This window comes from Rhagoletis zephyria, unplaced genomic scaffold (genome assembly GCF_001687245.7).
Source record: "Rhagoletis zephyria isolate East Lansing unplaced genomic scaffold, Rhagoletis_zephyria_1.1 Rzeph_scaffold_04621, whole genome shotgun sequence".
Taxonomy (NCBI): Eukaryota; Metazoa; Arthropoda; class Insecta; order Diptera; family Tephritidae; genus Rhagoletis; species Rhagoletis zephyria.
The window spans coordinates 30,376-49,176 of record NW_016161704.1 but is presented as its reverse complement, the minus strand read 5'-3'; the positions used below and the strand labels follow the sequence as shown (position 1 = coordinate 49,176).

General features: G+C 35.3%; 1 long non-coding RNA gene across 1 annotated transcript; it reads left to right on the top strand.

The window, feature by feature from the left end:
- Positions 1-19: 19 nt before the first annotated feature.
- Positions 20-6,843, top strand: LOC108370977 (uncharacterized). Its single transcript, XR_001848701.1, has 2 exons — positions 20-177; positions 6,229-6,843. It is a non-coding gene; the product is annotated as an uncharacterized LOC108370977 (long non-coding RNA).
- Positions 6,844-18,801: the final 11,958 nt, after the last annotated feature.

The following is an 18,801-nucleotide window of genomic DNA, read 5'->3' as shown; positions in this document are numbered from 1 at the left end:
GTGTGCAGAGTGCAAAGTGTTCTTGAATAATTTTGTAGAGCAAATATTTGCAAAGAAATTGCAAACATTAAATTGCACTGCCGTGAAAATTCGCAGTGAGAAATCGGCTGGAGGTGAGCAAAGTGAATATTGAAAGCGAAGCCAGTGCGTGAGAAAAGCCAATAAAGTGGATTCAAGGTGCCTGCTGCTGGAAAATTTTACAAAATCCAAAATGCGGTGGAATTTTCCTTTGTCTGTTGGAATGCCTGCTTGGACACAATGATATAAAGCTGGCGCTTGCAGGCGGTGGGGGGTCAGCCAGATTTTGTGGCTAAAAAACGCTTGTAAACGCTTCACTAATTGCCAAAAAGTATCGATACAAACACAGTTACACAAACGTTAGCAAAGGCAGTCACTTAGCCAGCCATCCAGCCAGCCATCCAGCCAGCCATTCAGTGAGGCAGCTTTCCCAGTCTGCCAATTATTCAGTTCTTTTTTGGGTGCCAATGAATTTTTCGGGGACTGCTCGCGCACGCGACATAATCGCAGGGGAGGAGTGTGCGAGCTGCCAGTGTTCAAGAGAGAGACGTAAAGACGCAGGCTAAATAGCCAGCCATTTAGTTTGTCAGTCAATTTGGCAGACATTGTGTCGTATGTGGCTTAGGACTGCCGTTATTCAGGTGCCTCTTTGCCGTCGTCGCATTTGGTGCGCGGGCTGGTGCGGGCTGGTGCGCTTTGGCGAGCAAGCGAGTGCCGCGCATTCCAAGGATGAATGTCCTGCGCTAAATCTCGCCTTAGTGGCTCAGAAGCCTATGCAAACACACGCACACACACACACACACACACACACATGCGTATGCCAAAAATTTTCCTGTGCAAACTTGCCTACATACATATGTATGTACATTCCTTTGTAGGTATTTAGGTGCATGTGTATGGGGCATTTGGGACTCGGCTGCACGCTTGCCGTTTCTCTTGCCGCCCAGCGTCGTTATGTGAATTCAATGAGTTGTAAACTCCGTCTCGTGCAAATCACTACCCCTTTTTACCTTTCTGTTTTTTTTTTTTTATTTAACGTGCTTTCCGTTTGGCCTCTACTTTGGCTGCTACTGCGCTACATTTAACAGTTGTTTTTCATTACCTCCCACCACCACTCTCAGCTGCTCTCTCCTATCCCTCCTCTTGCATGAATAACTTTTTTTTTTTTTCCTGGCTTTCAATGAAAAATTTCCCGTTCACCACTCGCCACAGCGAGCTTCGTAGCCTTCGTCCGCGTCATAGCATAGCATAGAAAGTCGCTTTGTCTACCACAGCCAGAGTTGATTTTTCTTTCTTTCATTTTAAATTATTTACAGTTGAGTCTGCCTATGTGTGAGTGAGTTATTGACATTTAAAAAATGGACTGGCTGAGGCTTAATTTTTTTTTTGTAATTTTTCTTAATTTCACTAAAGTCCTTTCATTGACCAACACAAAACCATTCAGAAAAGTCTGGTTTGAGTTGTGTATGTAATCGTACGAAGAGGAGGTGTAACTTATAATTTATTTATTTTTAATGTTTACTGGTCTTGGAAAGGAGCATTGTAAAAGAAAGGGCGTGATCAGCGTAAAAATCAGAAAGCTTAGAAAAATCTATGAAAACCTTTGTTTTCGTTTTAATTTTTCGTAAAACCTGGATATTTTGTTTCTACATTCAATATTATGTACGCTTTATTTATATACAATTATTCTAAAAGCTTATTGAGAATTGTAGTTTTGTATGTTGGTCGTACGAAATGTCATGAACTTAGCTAGAAAGCCAAGATGTGCCTAAAAATATGCAACTTTAAAAATTGGGACATGCAATAATAACTCAGATGGTTGTATGTAGACGATTAAATATAGTGATCTATGGATAGGTAATGAAAAGTAGGGCTACGTGGCTACAGATAGCGAAATAAGCAACGAGAAAATGGTGTGTAGAGCCTACTTATACTATGAGTTATATTTCGAGTTTTTGATACTTAATTAATATATAACAATTAACAAAATTGAAAAAATATTAAAATTAAATACCTATTGATAGGAATGTTATTTTATGCGCAAATACATAAAAGACTTACATAACTAAGGGTAATAATAATATCATTAAAAATTACAAAGCCCGAGAAAGAAAATATTTAATTGGGCGAAATTACTGGATTGATAAAAAGGTAGTGAAAAAGAAATGAATAAAGGACTAACTGACAGATGATATATCTACACTCTTGCATAATAATTCTGTAAAGAATCGCATTAGTTCCCTTCTGAAGTGCAATGTGCTTTTTACGCCCCTGATCTCCAAAGGTAAAGTATTCCACAGACGGACTGCATACACAAAAACTGACGTTCAGATATTTCGGAATTAAAGGACGTATAAAGCAATTGCGAAGAACGCGTTGATCGAGTTGCTTGAAACCGTTCGTAGAGGTAAAAAGGACATGATTTACCAATATTGTATGTAGTTCTTTTAGAGCCCTGAGTTTCAATCTCCTTACGAAAGGAGATTGAATATATTTTTGTAGCATGTTCGGAGATGTCATCTCTGCGCTTAATACCAAATATATATCGGGCAATATTATTAAATAAGACATTGAGCTTTCTGTTGCACGTATTTAGTATCGTAATTAGCATACAGTTCGCAACCATAAATCATAGTTGGAAGCAAATATGTCTTGGTTAAAAGCAGCCTGATTTTAATTGGTGTAAAGTACTGGATAGTCCATAAGGAGCGCAACATTTCATACACTTTGCCTATTACTGTAAAAATGTGGTTCTTCCATGTCAATGATCTGGCGAAAGTCACTCCCAGCTAGACACTCGTACCTTAGTAACGTATTGGAGTTCATTAAATGAATAACACTTCGAAAATCATATAGGGCATCTGGAACGGAGCTGGGGCTGCACGCAGAGAGTTTTTGAGTTTTTCGAAGTTTTCAAGACTTTTTCCAGTTTAAGGAAACCCCTAAATAGTACATCCTAGGTTATTTGTGGATGAAGAGTATTTCACAGGGGTGGGCAAGGCCGCGGCCGAAGTTTACCTTCAAAACTTAAAATAATTTGGGACAAATCCCAAACATTTTTATCCTTTCCTTGCAGAGACAAATTTAAGTTTTGCAAATGATCCATAATATCGATAAAGAACATTAAGTCAGAAAGCGAATTTTCATTCTCCATTTGCGGGTAATGTTCCGATCTCAATTTGCGTATGTGTATATAAAAATAATGAAAAAAAAAAAAAACAACTCAATGGAAAAGAATGACCAGCAAATAGATATGTATTTTAAAAAGTAAAAAGAGCCACAATGTTCTAAGCAAAGATAAAGTAAAAAGAGCCGCACTTTACTAAGCAAAGGGCCGCATTTGGCAGAAAGAGCCGCGTTTGCCCACCGTTTTCAACGTGTTAGGCCGAACTTCTTCTCTAATTCATGTTCTGCTTTTTAATGTTGTGACACATATGGAGAAATCTTAACTTTCACTCCACCTTCGAATAAGTATTTTTTTTATGGCAAAAGTACACTCGGAGGCGCGACCGCTATTTAAACCACTTTTTTTGATGTTGCTGGCACCACAAATTGAACCATGGACCTCCAGATGGTAGTAGGCGCATCTAAGCAGGCGGCAAGAGGATTACTAAAATTCCCAAGAAGTCAGAAAAAATGCAGTAAAGTATTAAAAAAAAAAAAATTATAAAATAAGGCCAAGCGTGTTTTTCACTTATTTTTATTTGTTTTATTTTTGATCTAAAAGAAAATTTTGAACTCATTTTGCTTTGCTTTTTTCTGAATAAAAGTTATCTTACCGTTAATAGTTTTATTGCGCGAAAACTATATAAAATAAAACCGGTTTATCCGGTTTTTTCTTAATTTCAAAATCAGAAACTGGGTTTTTTCAAATTGCAATTTTTCGAATAACTCGAAAACCGGTTCTGGAAAAAGGCAAAAAAAGCGAACACCCTAGTCTGAATTTATAACATTTTCGTGTGGAAGAAAAGTCTTCGTTCCGCAGACCAATAGAAAAATTTTAGCGTTTCGCGGAACTTTGCGTAACCGGGTTCCTGCGGTTGATAGAAGTAATCCTTAGTCTGTCGTCCATTGACTTTCATATTTGCGGAGGGGGAATCAACTGTAGAATCTTCGGTGAAGACTCAATTGAGAAAAGGGGCGGAGGTAACCGGGACTTTGTGGCATCTCCTTTTATTTGGGAAAGAAGGTTTCGGGTAACGATTGATGAAGAGAAATTACGCAAGGGGAATGGAATCCTTCAAGAGCGTTCTAGAATGGTTAAATTGAGTAGTTAATAGTAATTCACTACCAGGAATAGAAGTTAAGGCTACCAGTAAGGTGAAATAGCCATGAGGCACCATCATCCACCGCATATATAGTTTATACCACGAAAAGGCCTTTAATAGCAGGGAAGCCATTGCAAGGTAGGTCGCAAGTGAAAAGCTGCACGTCCACTGAGTACATGCTCAAAAAAGAATAGCAAATGCGACTGCCAAGAGAACCGCTTAATCCGACATGGTAGAAGACATCGAAAAGGTAGTAGTGAAGTCAATAATAAAATTCGCAAAAATCTTTGTTATTTCGTAACTGATTTGCATTTCAACTCGCAGCTGGGCCCGCTAGTGGTAAAACGATGTACGTATGTGTTTTCTGCCAGCATAACCTAATCAAACCTAACCTAAGTAATATATATAAAATTTTTCTATATAAATTGTTGGTGGGGTTAGAAATGTTGCTGTAAAGCCAATATATGTTTAATGCTCTACGTGAGCCTCTAAGCTTTAGTTTGCCAGACCTCTATGTGAAAATTTCACGCTTCCAACACCAGTTCAGTCCAATCAAATAAGTTAAGGATATCAGCCATTGGCAGCTTTAACAAAAATATTTCACATCACGTTTGAGAAGTTCCTACCAGGGATGAAAAATGGAAATTTCAGATTGTACCTAATATCATAAAATAAATGTACCTAAATGAGACAGATTGTACCTAAAAAAATATACATCATTCATTTGTAGTTTTTTTTATTAATTTTATTTAAAACATGAATACAAAAGATGCATGTACTTTAAACATGATAAGTTTTTTTTTTTTAACTGAGCCTATATCTATAGACTATAGTCTAATGTTTTTGTCTAATTTTGACTATTGAAAAATATTGGCGAAAAAGACAAAAAACACACTTTGCGAAGTATACTTCTTTATCCAGCTTTTTATAAAACAATAGGAAAAGTCTGCTAATTTATCCGATTCCTTTTGATAGGTGCAGCAAGTCTAGAGAAAATAATCAAATTACCGTAAGTAACTTCGAAAGCCTTTTAAATAAATAGTATATTTCCAGAAAACCAAAAGCGAATATGGCTCAAATAGCTATAGTTCTCATCTAAAGAAAATATAAAAGTTGAAAATAGACACTGGACTGTATGGGCGAATAAAGGCTGGTTTTCATTATGTCATATTTTGAGAACAAAATTTGTCGACATATTTTGACGCACCTTTCTTTTCTTTATCCCTACCTTTATCGATGATATTATGGGCCAAAAACTTACAAATAGCCGCTTTAGCAGCGCATGTACATGCCTGAAGACCTACTCTGATCTAAATCAATCAAAAGACAATTTTTGTATCCCATTACACAATTTGTTTTCACTAATTTGACCGCAAATGCCATTGAATTTGACTTAGTGAAAATAAGCGTTAAAATTAAAAGAAAAAAATTACGAATTTGAGGATAGCTAAATAAAGTTTTAATTTTTCGTAGTGGCTGCTCTAAATGCAATGTAAAATGTTTAAGATAATACATAAGTAATATGACTTTTTTAATTTCTTTCTTTTGGCCACTTTTCTTTAGAATTGTTTATTCTTCAAAATGAAAGCTAGGTTTCTCCCGTGCCTACAAGTAAATATATTAGCACGGTAAAGGAAAAAAATGCATCTGAACAAAAGATGATTGTACCTAAAATCTAGTGACTGTACCTAATGTACCTTTAAGTCATCAAACGTCGGAAAAAGGTACAATTGTACCTACTTTTTCATCCCTGGTTCCTACATATGAACATTATGTGAAATAGCATCCAAAAGTCATTAGGTGACTGCTTAGGCTTGCAACTTTGCATCCTTTTTCTTTGGTTGCTATGAATCACTAGAGTGTGTGCCTGTATTGTCGACTTGTTATTATACCCTCGCAGCAGGCAGAACAAAATTCATACTCACGGCTCTCATATTTTCAGTATAGCCTAATTCGAGGCATCGCAAAATTGACAAAATAAAAACATTGTAGTGAAGAAAGAGAAACAATAAGAAAGTATGAACATATACTATGTAAAAAAGACTTCATCAAAACGCCTGTATGTATAATTATAAAGCCGTACAGTTATTTAAAGTGATCAAAAAAAAAACACACACAGAACAAGCCAGTGTATTCGACGATTAAAATTCTAAAACTGTAACCACAACGAATTGACGAAGAAAAAGCTAGATAAAACAAGTGCAAAAATCAAATTAAAAAAAAAAACAAAAACAACAAAAAATATTATAAAACAGCAGTGAAAACGTTAAGTTGCTATCCTAACCGAAAAGCAAGTCAGCCCGTTTAACATAGCGCAGTAAACATACTCACACATTCATATGTACTTAAGTATGCATTCGAACGTACATACGTATATAGTCCTGTTGCGAAAATCCTCCTAAGTAATCTCCGATTTGTTATGGCTACCCGTTTCAAGTACTCGAATCCGCATACATAAACACCAGGTTTATTCGTGACAACGTTACATTTTTTATAAGCCACGTCCACGCGTCTGCATTTGGTGCCTTTGCGTTATTGTTATTAGTGCGTGCGTGTTGTGCGCGCAGGAATAAAAAAAAAGGAAAAACAAAAACTGAATACAAAAAAAGTAATACAAAATTAAACTTTGAAGTTTGCAAAATTAAGCTTACGAAGAAGAAATGAAAAACATTTTGAACCTAATTGATCGGCAGTAATTACTATATACCACGGTAGCTGTGCGAGCGAGGACTACGCCTTCATAACGGTAAGTCGTAATAAAGATTTCAATAAATTCTTAAGGATCATAGAAATATGACAAGTCTCATATGTACATACATACATATATATGTACATATAGGCAAACCTAGACCTAAAGGGAGTTAACTAAAAAAAAAATTTAGGACGATTTTTTGCATAAATTAATTCATAGAAGTTATCTCTAATTAATGCAAATATATTTTTCCTTTATGACTATTATTTTTTTGATTTTTTGCTATGATACCCGGATTGTTTAAAATGAAAAAAGATTTAGAGAGTTGCCACCTGTTTGAAAATTTGATTTTAAATAAATTGGGTTCAAGAGAAAGAAATCTTTTTGAGTAATGTTGCCACCTATATGAAAATTTTAATTCAACTGATTTGATAAGATAAATTAAACGCTACAATATGGGTATCAAACTAAAGCGGGGCATACACGAGGAACATTGTTTCAAGCTTAAGTTACAAACATTGTTGATGGCTGCACAAACATTGTTGCAAACATCACTTCGAAGAAGAATTTCGGACTACACAGTTGCTTTCTATCTATTCTATATGATCAAATTAATAAAATAAAATTCGTTGCACTGAGGGCAGAAGAAACTTTCCATGCTTCAAACCCGTTTTATATTCTTCTGTTTTCCCCATGAGTTTACACTAGAATACAGACAAGCAACTTGCTGTTACGACTTTTGTATGAAACACAGCATGTCGACATACATATGTATGTCGATACCTGAGTGGAAGATCGACCTATCTCGGCAGCCAGTTCCGAAACGCCTTATCTTAGAAAACTTTTCAAGAATGCCGTTTAGATGGAACTTTGCAAAATTTTTATAATTTTTCCACAAAGTTTGAAATTTAGATTAATATGGTTTTTGTTAGATAAAAGCTCCACTTAAAAAAATGAGAAAAAATAGCATTAAACAAACAAAAGAAAAATATGTAGTTAAATCTTGGTAAAATGTTGCGACCCTATCAATTTGACCGACACTATGATTATATTTTCGATTTCGTTATACATAAAATATATAATAAACTATACTGAAACTGAGGTCTGCTACATTTTTTTTAAACCTACTACATTTTTTAGGATTTACCACACAGATATTTTTTTTTAAGTCCGATCACTGATGCCACTTACAAATCTTATCAAAAGAGAACGTTTTCAAATATAGGTGAATGGCGGGTTCGTGGTGGGAGTGAAGGATGCGGGTTTCATTACACGCGTACCGGGAAACCGAAGATATTAGAAACCAAATGATATAAATGAATATTTCCATTAAAGCACCATCTATCGGTTCTATAATTTGTAAAAATATATTGTAATACATATCGAAAATTTTAACGAAATCGGTCAATAAACACGCGTTTTGAAATTATATCGACTCCGGCACCACCTAATGGGTAAACTTTTTGCAAACGTATACTACCTTCCCCTAAATCGCCCAAATTACGCACTGTGCGGAGTGCTTCGCAGCGCATATTTTTAACGCTCAGTATTAAAAACGAAAAATATTAAATTAATTAAGATGATGAATTATTTAATTTGTCTCGAGTTCGGAATTAGTAAGTTGAAAAAAATACGTAGACATATTTGAAAAAAATAAAACTACCAGATGGCATTGAAAACGAATTATTTTGGAAATTGGTCTTTACAGTCCTATTCGGCGCAAATTCGGGGACATATAGTTACAAGGACTTTGAACAAAATTTCGAATAATTCTACAAATTTTCATGAAAGTTTCAAACTTTTTATTAAAAGTCTTTGGTCAAAATACATGTCCTTCATTTGTACGAAAATGGAAAGGCCTATAAAATTGCATACCTGATAAATTTGTAAACATTTTGATTAAAAACTTCGAAATTCTGATGAACAAACTTTAAAAACTTTATAAATTTTGTACACAGTTTGAAACTTGGACTTATTAGGTTTTTGTTTTTTATATGAGCATTTAAATAAAAACTTACACGGTAGGAACACCAAAATGACACAAAAAATGCCGAGATTCGTAAACTTAATTTTGGATCGTAGATTACGGATCTGTATACCCTTCTTCTAGATTAGGTAATTTTCCCAAGATATTTTTAACCGACTTCACAAACAGAAGAGAAGGTTATCAATTCGTCGGAATATATATTTTTTTTTATATATGTTGCCGCATAACTTTGGACCACGTTAACCGATTTCAATAGTTCTTTTTTTTTAAAGTAAAGCTGTTACCTCACAGGTGGTGCCAATCAACGATAATCTTAAATTTTTATAAAAAAATTGAAGTGGGGTTTGTTTTTTACTTAAATATTACTTGTTTCATTTTAAGTTTGCATTGTGAAAGAAAAAAAAAACCAATTTCAATAGCGAAAAAATTAAAACATAACATAATCGTACATGGCGTATGAGTAATATTCTTTCCGGCTCATATTTCATAAAATACTTATTACGCATTTTCATTTGACCATTCACATTTTTTTTTATTTATACACCGACTTTCTCCATTTGTAGGTTTGATTTTGGAGAAGACCCGGCTTTAATATAAACTAAAGATTGATTTTTTTCATAAAAATGAAAAACATCAGGCTAGAAAAACAGGATATAGATTCGTAATCTAGGACTCAAAATGATGTTTACGTGTTTCGGCGTTTTTTTATGGGTCATTGCAAAATTGGAGATTTTCCCTACAGCGTTATCCAAAAATATTGTGAGTATTTACAAAAATCAGCGTCCTAATAAGAAATCAATTTGAAAGAAAGGCCCCGAGTGGCATAAAAATGACAATGAATGAATGCTTGGCCACTAATATTTAGAGGATTCTAATTTGAAGATAGCGCCTTTGATAAACATATATATGTAGACTGTCTCGCTGCTACCGAGGGCTTTTAGTGGGCTGTGACTAACTCGATATACCTATCTACAAATAAATCTTCAGGAGCGTCGACGAAATCTACCATTTCAATACATATTGAGTGCTGGGGCATGATTTTGACACGGAAATAAGGATACTAATGGACAAGGAAAACGGAGCTTGCTACGGTGTTCTGAACCGAACATATAGTTTCTATGGCATATAAGAAATGCAAGGATTCTGTAGCGAACATAATATTGATTGAATATTGCGCAGTCCGAAGTATGGGTTTCAGATTTCTTGGTACGAATTTCTTGGGAGACTTGGATAGTTTCAGCACCGTATCTATCCATAACCTTTGTAGATACATAGGTTTGTTGAAATCTTAAATATTTCTCATCGTAAATTTCTTAATAAGGGCAGACCCCGCCTAACCTATTTGACCTATTTTCGGCATATAAAGGGATATTTTATAGTCGATAAGTTTCCAGTTCTAAGTAGTAAGTAGTAGACAACGCAAAAAAGTTAAAAGTAAGCCATCTCAACAGCCTGTGTTGATATACCTATTTATTGTTACTAGGCCACTCAAATTAAGTTGACTTAAGATGAGTTGAGGTTAGATCTGTTGCAGTGAACTGATTTGAGGTGGTTTGAGGTGACGTGAGCTAAGGTAAGTTTAGATGAATTAGCTGAGGTGAGGTGAATTCAGTAGAGGTGTGATAAGGTAAGTTGATGTAAGGTGAGCTGAAGTAAGGTGGAGTGAGTTGGGGTGCCACTAAGCGGAGTTTTGACATTGAACAAACGGCCCTTAACCTTATTCTTAAAGCGCCGCTTAGCACGTTTCTTAAACCCTTCTGTGACATCCTTGGTACAGTTGCCAATTCCGATTTTGAAACCGAATTTTCGATATTTCATCTACAGAGCTGAAACTTTACACATATACGAGTGCATTTAGGAATGATTTTATATAACTTTTTAAGTGTTTCCATAACTCGATTGTCGATGGAAGTGGCTAAGGTACAGAACAGAAATTTCTAATAGTATTTATTTATATTTAGAGAAGAAACTTCATGTTATCCTCATGTGTAGATTTAAGAATGAATTAGTAGTATTTCTTATGAGTTTGGATAACTTGTGTATAGAAGGGAGTGGCTAAGGTACACCTATACCTTCATTAGCCTCCTTGATACATATGTACATACTTTTGTTACATAAAAAACTAGTAAAATATACATGTGTATACGCTGACAGGTAACAAGATCAACGGAAATAAGGTCAATTGATACTATTTCGCATACTGGTGTGAAATAAAGTCCATTGATATTATTACTTTTTCAAAACGGTTTATACTCTAAAATGCATACAGAAAAATAGATTATTTGATATTTCAAACATAATGAAAAATAGTATCACAGTGACATAGTGACAAGATCAACACGCACATGATGGATAACATAATACCAAACTCGTTATATGCATGCATTCAAAAAAATAGCGAAAGGGTAGCTAACTACGAGTATACAAATGTTGAAAGACTGAAATAATGTGTAAAATTAAGCAACTGTTAGATTAAAAAATCCTTACTTTTGACCACGGAATTGGGCCTTAGATTGCCTTTACTTACTTACTTGCTTACTTTTTATTTCTATAACTAATTTACCAAGTTTGGGAAGAAACAAAAAGTAGCTCCAAGCATTTTCGTTTTATCTGGCCCGTTAAGTAAGTTGCTTAATTTAAAAGGGATTTTTTAATTTTTTTGAACGATTTTGGTAAATTTTATTTGTCCCGCGCGGCAACACTGGTTCCAAACTAAATAGTATTTATGCTGCTATCTTAAATTTGAACTTTAAAAGAAACTTGAAAGATGTACGATTGTTATGGAATTTATTAGTTATTAAATAATTAAGTTTATGCATTTTATTTTTGTACTTGCTTTCTGCATTCTTTGTAGCAATGCTCCTATTTATTAGGGCTAAAATGAGAGCAACGTTTGCAAACAATTCAAGGAAATAGTATTTTGTGTAAAAAGTATTGATTGCATTTTGACGCTGGAAATTTTCTGTCTTCGGCACGATTTTGTCACGCGAGTAAAATGTGGCCATCAATTCAGCTAGGTTGTTAAATTTATGTCGGAACGTGCTTTAATTTCGAAGAAGCGTGTAAAAGAAGAGTTTTAAAAGTTGTTGCATTGTCTTAGATCAGGGACGGGCATTTTCATGTAATTGGGCTTCAAAATGCTGCTTGGTGCGACGTCGATACATGCAATGCGAATTTATACAAGGTAGTGTTGATGGCGAATTAAATTTTCGCCGCGGTACTACTGATTGTCAAAATGATGTGTTTGTTATAAACAAGGCGAATTCATTTTACAACAAACACATCATTTTGACATGAAGACGTACCTCGGCGAAAATCTAAATTCGCCATCAACACCACCTTGTATAAATTCGCCTTGGATACATGTATACTATCATTGCCTTCGTGCATCTTACGATAATTGACGATTGACTGATGCTTCGCTGATACTTCGGCAAAGCACATCAAATCAGTTGCTGTTGATAGTGTTCGGACGCAAAAGTTTTTGAAGTTAAACTTCTTAATGGAGTTCGGAGATGTTTGCGTTAAATCGAGGCACATTAAACAGGCAATATATTAAGGTCTAAGGGTCAAAACATAGTGGAGAATCTTTCTCATCACTATGCGCTCCACCATTGAAACATATCTGTTTGAAATCGACGCTTTGCTCGATGCTCTTCGCTAGCCACTTCACTATGTTTTTAGCCTAAAGCGTCAAAAAGTTCTACAGAATCGTTTCTTTAAGATCAAAGTGTTTAATGTGAAATACAAACAAAAATTTAGATAATACAATTTTAAATAAAAAATATAAAAATTGCTGCATCTTTCTTTCTTGGCAAATTTGTTTGCATCCCGAGGCATTGATCCATCCTTTTGTAGGCCCAGTAATAAACTTTTGGTCTCCGGAGGTAGGCGACGTACCAAAAACTGATTTTCAATGACTTATTTTGAATGAAAGAAAATATTTGACATTTTACAGGCCAAATGTATTAAAAAAAAAAAAGAAATCAACTGCGCTACTGCTACTACCTGTTCTATATTTAACGCCAAAATTGTGCATTCGCATAAAATAAACAGAAAGTTAGGGATGGAAGAGTGATCAAATTAAAAAAAAATAAGTTTCAAGATTTGGTAGTCTTTTAGTTTTCGGCGGTAGTAAGATGTAGTTGAGAAGCAATTTAGCAAAAAAAAAAGTGAAATCTCTTTCACAAATCTGGTATAGTCCGAGCTCTGGCTGTTGAGCAAGACTTCGCTCAATCCGAGATTACTCTCAATCGGGTACAATTTGGCATTAATTAGTCGCAACTAGTCTCATACGGGTACTAATGGAGATCAAATAGTCTTGACTCATCCCTTACGGATATAATTGGAGATCAACGATTTAATGATATAAACACACTTAATCAATTAAATTTCCTGTGCGGCGTTGGCACATAGAAAGAGTATTCGCTTAACAAACCTAAGCACCCTGGTAGCATACCATGTAGGTGGGGATGTGTCGCTTAGTAGTAAAAGTGCTACAAAGAAAGTAAGAGTTTTAAAAAACTCCAGAATTTTTCACGGAGTTCTCAGCAACAACAGATTTGAAAAACATTCTCTCCATAAAAATCGCTATTGTTTAGGCCTTTTTGATTTATATGAGATTAGTCAAATATTTCTTCATATCACAAAATTCATAGCTACAAAAGCATGGGCGTGTTTTTTTGTTTTATTTTTGTTATCACTAGAGCTATTAACACAATTGATGTGCTCAAGCCTTAGTTCAATTCAGCGCACAACAGTGCTATTCAGCCGCCTATTCAGCACATCCGCTGCATATCAAATGCAAGCGCACCTCGCCGTTTGATTTACGGCGTTCGACTTCTGTGCGCAATGTGTGCAAATATATCGCGCCTAACGAACTGTGCCATTTACACTTGGCTCTCTTGGCTTTGTTGTTATTGTTATTATTATTTCGATTGGTGCCTTTTGCAGGCAGGCAGGCAGGCAACATTCAATATTGGCAATATTTTGTTGTTCGCGACAGAATAACTATAAAAATATCTGCATATATATGTAAATATATAGTATAGTATACGCATTTGCGCCGATATTCCTATGCTCGAGCTAAGCTGGGTTGTGCTCAGTTATATGTGTATGTTTGTATGTACATAGTAGGAATGTGTCTCCACCCACACAGAGTTACCGTTCACATTCGGATCAGCGCTGTTTAAGTGTCGGCTGCATAGTCGCGCTGCGAGCAAAAGGGTGTTGGAGTGAGGTGTTTGGGTTCGATTTGCAAAACCAATAATGACATGACTTTTAGGTTTGATTGGTACATAAACGCTTGTATAGTGTACGCAAATACGCATACACGCGTGTGGGTGTGTGTGTGTGTGTTTGTAAACAGTGTCCCTCATACCTACGGTGCCCAGATTTGTGTGGGCAAAAAATTAGGACATTTTTAAAGCATCGAATCCGAACATACAATTTTATTTTTAGAATAAAACGACATAATATCTTTTGATACAGTTTTATTAAGACAAAACAAAGAAAAAAAACTTGAAAAATTATCGCAAAAATGCATGCACACAATACATACGGTGGCGAGAATGTAAACAAAGAAAAGACATTTTAGCAAGTTTTGGCTACTTTGTTTAAAAAAATTTTATTATTTTTTTATGGAGATATAGCTTACCATCTGAAAACATGTAAATCAAAATTTCACACTTTGTACAACATTTACGAAAAATTCGACGAATATTTACAAATGTTAATCAAAATTTTAAAGTTTTTAATCAGATTTTTTGATTATGCAGCTTTTTAGCCCATTAAATCTTGGTATAACAATGTGAAAGCTTCTTCCAGAAAATCAATGAATTTGTCAGAACCTATCAGTCCTATCGGAAAGTGATGTACACATGACTTATGGAGAATTTTAATAGCTTTGACTTGATTTGAGATCGTTAAATTGGTTCGTAAGATATACGTGGTAACGTGGAACCACTTTTTGTTTTAAGCTGAATAACGGTAAATTGCAAATATCCAGAAAACGTATCCATAGAAAAAAAATCAACTCGATTTTCGCAATAACCGAGCAATTCTACATAAAAATTGGATAGCGGCGTCTGGAGAAAAAAAAAACCAAACTAAAATTTGTGAACCAGTGTATTCAGCGGTACGCCAAAATCGGTACGAATGGTCACCGTAATCATACCATAAAATATGTACACACACTCAAATAATATTTGTTATTTGTGGGTTTGAAGAAGGATGTGCGGCTGTCCGGGTGTGTGTACGGCTGTGTGTGTGTGTGTGTATGGGTTTTTGGTTTGAAAAGCATTCTCCACAAATGTATGCTCTATTAATCGCGCTTACCACGGCGCAAAAGGATAATGTCAACAATTGGATTGAGTTGCAAAAACAAGTGAGTATGTAAACATATGCAGAAATAATCCAACAGCTTTAAAATATATGTATGCCACTTGCTGGGATTTTCAAACATGGGTGTGCACACATACATATCTACATATATATATATATATATTTGTGTGTATGTATATATTCGACTGTGCTGGTTTATAGAAAAGTGGGTTTGCATTGACGGATTAGCGCTTAGCTGGTTGTTTGATATAAAAAAAAAAAAATGCCAATTTGTGGAATAGCAAAACCAGCCGGTTTTGTTTTGTTGGAATTCAACAACTTAATCAATGGCAATACTGAAACGATTTTTGCTATATTAATTACATATAAATCGTCACTAATTAAGATGCGTGTGAAAAAAATTGCTTGTCACCAGGAAATAATTTCGCTTTATAGGAACAATTTCCTTTATAGTGAAGAATCGATAAATTCTCTCTATTTTAGGATCTATTTTAGTTTAAATTAAATATTAGCTTTTGTAGCTGTTTAGTATTAATACACATATATATGTATTAATTTTTCTTATGTTCATTTCAATTGATGTGGAAGCAGGGAAAGTAAAAATCAAATTAAAAAAAGTCAATTCAAAATAGTTTCAAATGTGATAAAAATTTTAAAATAAAGGTCGCTTATTCCCTAATTTGATGGGCTGTTATGTAGCTTTGCACCTATAAATAAAACAACAAGCGCCTTTTAAATATTTTAAAATTGATCAAATTTGAAATTTTTTAAATAAATGAGTAAACAAATTTTTGGGTTAGGCCACTTCTGCTCTCACGGCCTCATATTTAGATAGATCTTAATGATTTTCATATTAGTCCTTATACGATCGATAAGTACACACACAATTTTATGGTTTTAGCTGCCTACATAAAGGAGTTATATCGCAAAAATTTGTATCTGAACAATACAATAGGATACATAGCTTATAGAGCACCGATTTCGACGGTTTTCTCAGTAGACTTTGTATGATTATTTAGAAAATAGCTCACGGAATCGCTCAGTTCTAGCTGTCCAATTGAAAAAGTTTTAAAGTACAACAATTAGTTGTAGGGATGCAATGGGTTATAGTGACCTGACCTTTATCCTTTTAACTGTAAATATACTGTTGATAAAAAGTGAACAAAATACGAAATTTCATGCCCCCAGCTGCAAAAGAAAACTCATATCTGAATATTCAGTTGTATGGGAGCTACATACATATATGTTGTATCTAGTGTACCGATTTTACCGGTTTCGACAAATGATTCATATACATATTACCAGCTTACCAAATATCAGTCGGCTATCTCGAAAACTGAGGGACTAGATTGCGTTCACGAATAAGACTAATCGGTTGATATCAGTGTTCCATGTACCTGTTACTCAGTGATGATATTCAAGAACAAACGCTACGTTTGCAGATGGGTTTCTTCTAGACTACTGCGGGATTTGCAAATATGCCGTTTTCGTCTATTCACAAGGGGAGACTGAAAAACCTTGAGCCTAAGTATCTTAAAGTCCCATTAATATTTTCTGCTGCATGTCACCAATTGCTAAAATGCATAGTAGTATACTGTTCAACGACTATAATCCTTAAAAAACCACAATAAACGGAGAATATTATGCCATATTGTTGACAAAAGTGCTTCAAGTGGTTGCCGACAAGCGGAGAGGCCGAAGGAGTTCCAATAATGCACCTGTGGAAATTGTGCGAGCTGCAAGGCGGGCCCTGACCAAAACTGGATTTGAAGAAATCAACCACCCACCACGCAGTCCAGTCCTGACCCCCCGCCGATTACTTCCTGTTCTCCAATATGTAGAAAAACTTTCGAGGACAAAGACTTTCGAATGAAGAAGAAATAAAGGCGCGCATTTCGAAGACATAGGCGGCGAATATTTTTTTCACTGGATTAAAAGCCCTTTATTATAAATGTATGAAGTGCATTAGAGTAGAGACAGACTTTATAGAAAAATATAATTTTTATACATTTCTATCAGCTATTTTTGCACCTTAGACTCAAAATCTTCTAGTCTCCTCTTTTACATCAGATAATGGATTGATTTATAAATATTTCATTGTTTTTACAAGTGCTGAAAGAGGAATAAGTATTTATATACCCACATTGAATTATTTTAATCAATAAATAACTACTCAGAGCAAACGGAACAATAAAGAGCTTCCTTATAGGTGCTTTAACTGTTCATTTGCTCGTTGATTTGTCTGTCTATTCGTCTGTCCGTCGCCCACCGTCTTTACTTGCGTTCCACAGCGTACTTTTATAGCTGAAAGGATGCGCATAAAAGATAAAGAGCATATTTATGAGGCGAAAATTGTGACGCCGAATGCCACGAGACATGGCAGTTCAGTTAAAGAATGCTGAATTGTTGGTGTCGCAAATGGAATGTTTTTGTTTTTTGAAGGCGCAGAATAATTTCACATTTGGTAGTAAATAAATACATAGATGCTGTGTAGAGAAATTCACTCTTAATGTACATGCGGCGCATATCTTTAAATAAATATTTACGCTGAATATTAAGAAGCTATAAGAACATGCGATAAGCTTATGGACCAGCAAGAATGATAGAATGTAATCTCTTCACCGTGATGAACCTGTTAGAGCGTCAATACGTCAATTGTTGGGTGTATAACGGTGGTCATAAGGGGGGACTCATTTCCTCAGCAAACAAATAATAATACCGATTGAACCAATTCCTTTTCCAATTGAAGTTAAGGAGATCCAGCAGTTACATTTCCGTTATCTATGATAGGCTTCTAAAGGTGTGGCATTTGATTCGCTTCGACTGAATGCCCAGAGATCGACACAGAAAGTGGTAATTTGATTCCTCCTAATTCTCATCTTCTCATCGTTGGTATTGGCTCCTGTGATGACACCGTTAAGAGCTCTGGCTGCAGAGTTGTTGAGCTTCAAAAGGTCTTGCATCGTTTTTCTATCTAATCGCGACCATCAGTGCGCATGGTCCCTTAGTCATTTCCAGTGGCTACGATGTACTCAAAAATGTTCCATTTGTGATCTCAAACGGTGGTTGTATACAGTTGTCTGCCTTATTTATTGGAATGTCAGAGTAATTTCTGCCATCTCATCAGCTGCCTCGTTTACCTCGGTACTGCTATGTCCGGTAACCCGTGTTCTCGGAGTGCCCTGTGCATGACCCCATTCCAACCTTATTGAAGGTTCCTAAGTGTCTTGTAAGCCAACCAAGGAGTTGGTATGTCTGATTCTATTATTTTTCCTAATGTTAGAAGATAGTCTTCCCAGTGTTTGCCGGTTAAAAGATGATTATCGGCTTGAAATATTTTATCTAGGACAACGGCACTGCTCCTTTGAACGGATGGAAAGACTTGATAGCTCAAGCTACCTTCACACATCTACAATGTTTAAGAACTTTCCCTTCAATGCTTGGTGCGATTTGCTGTTTCAATACTCGCGTCTGAAAAAACCCGCAGCTCAAGG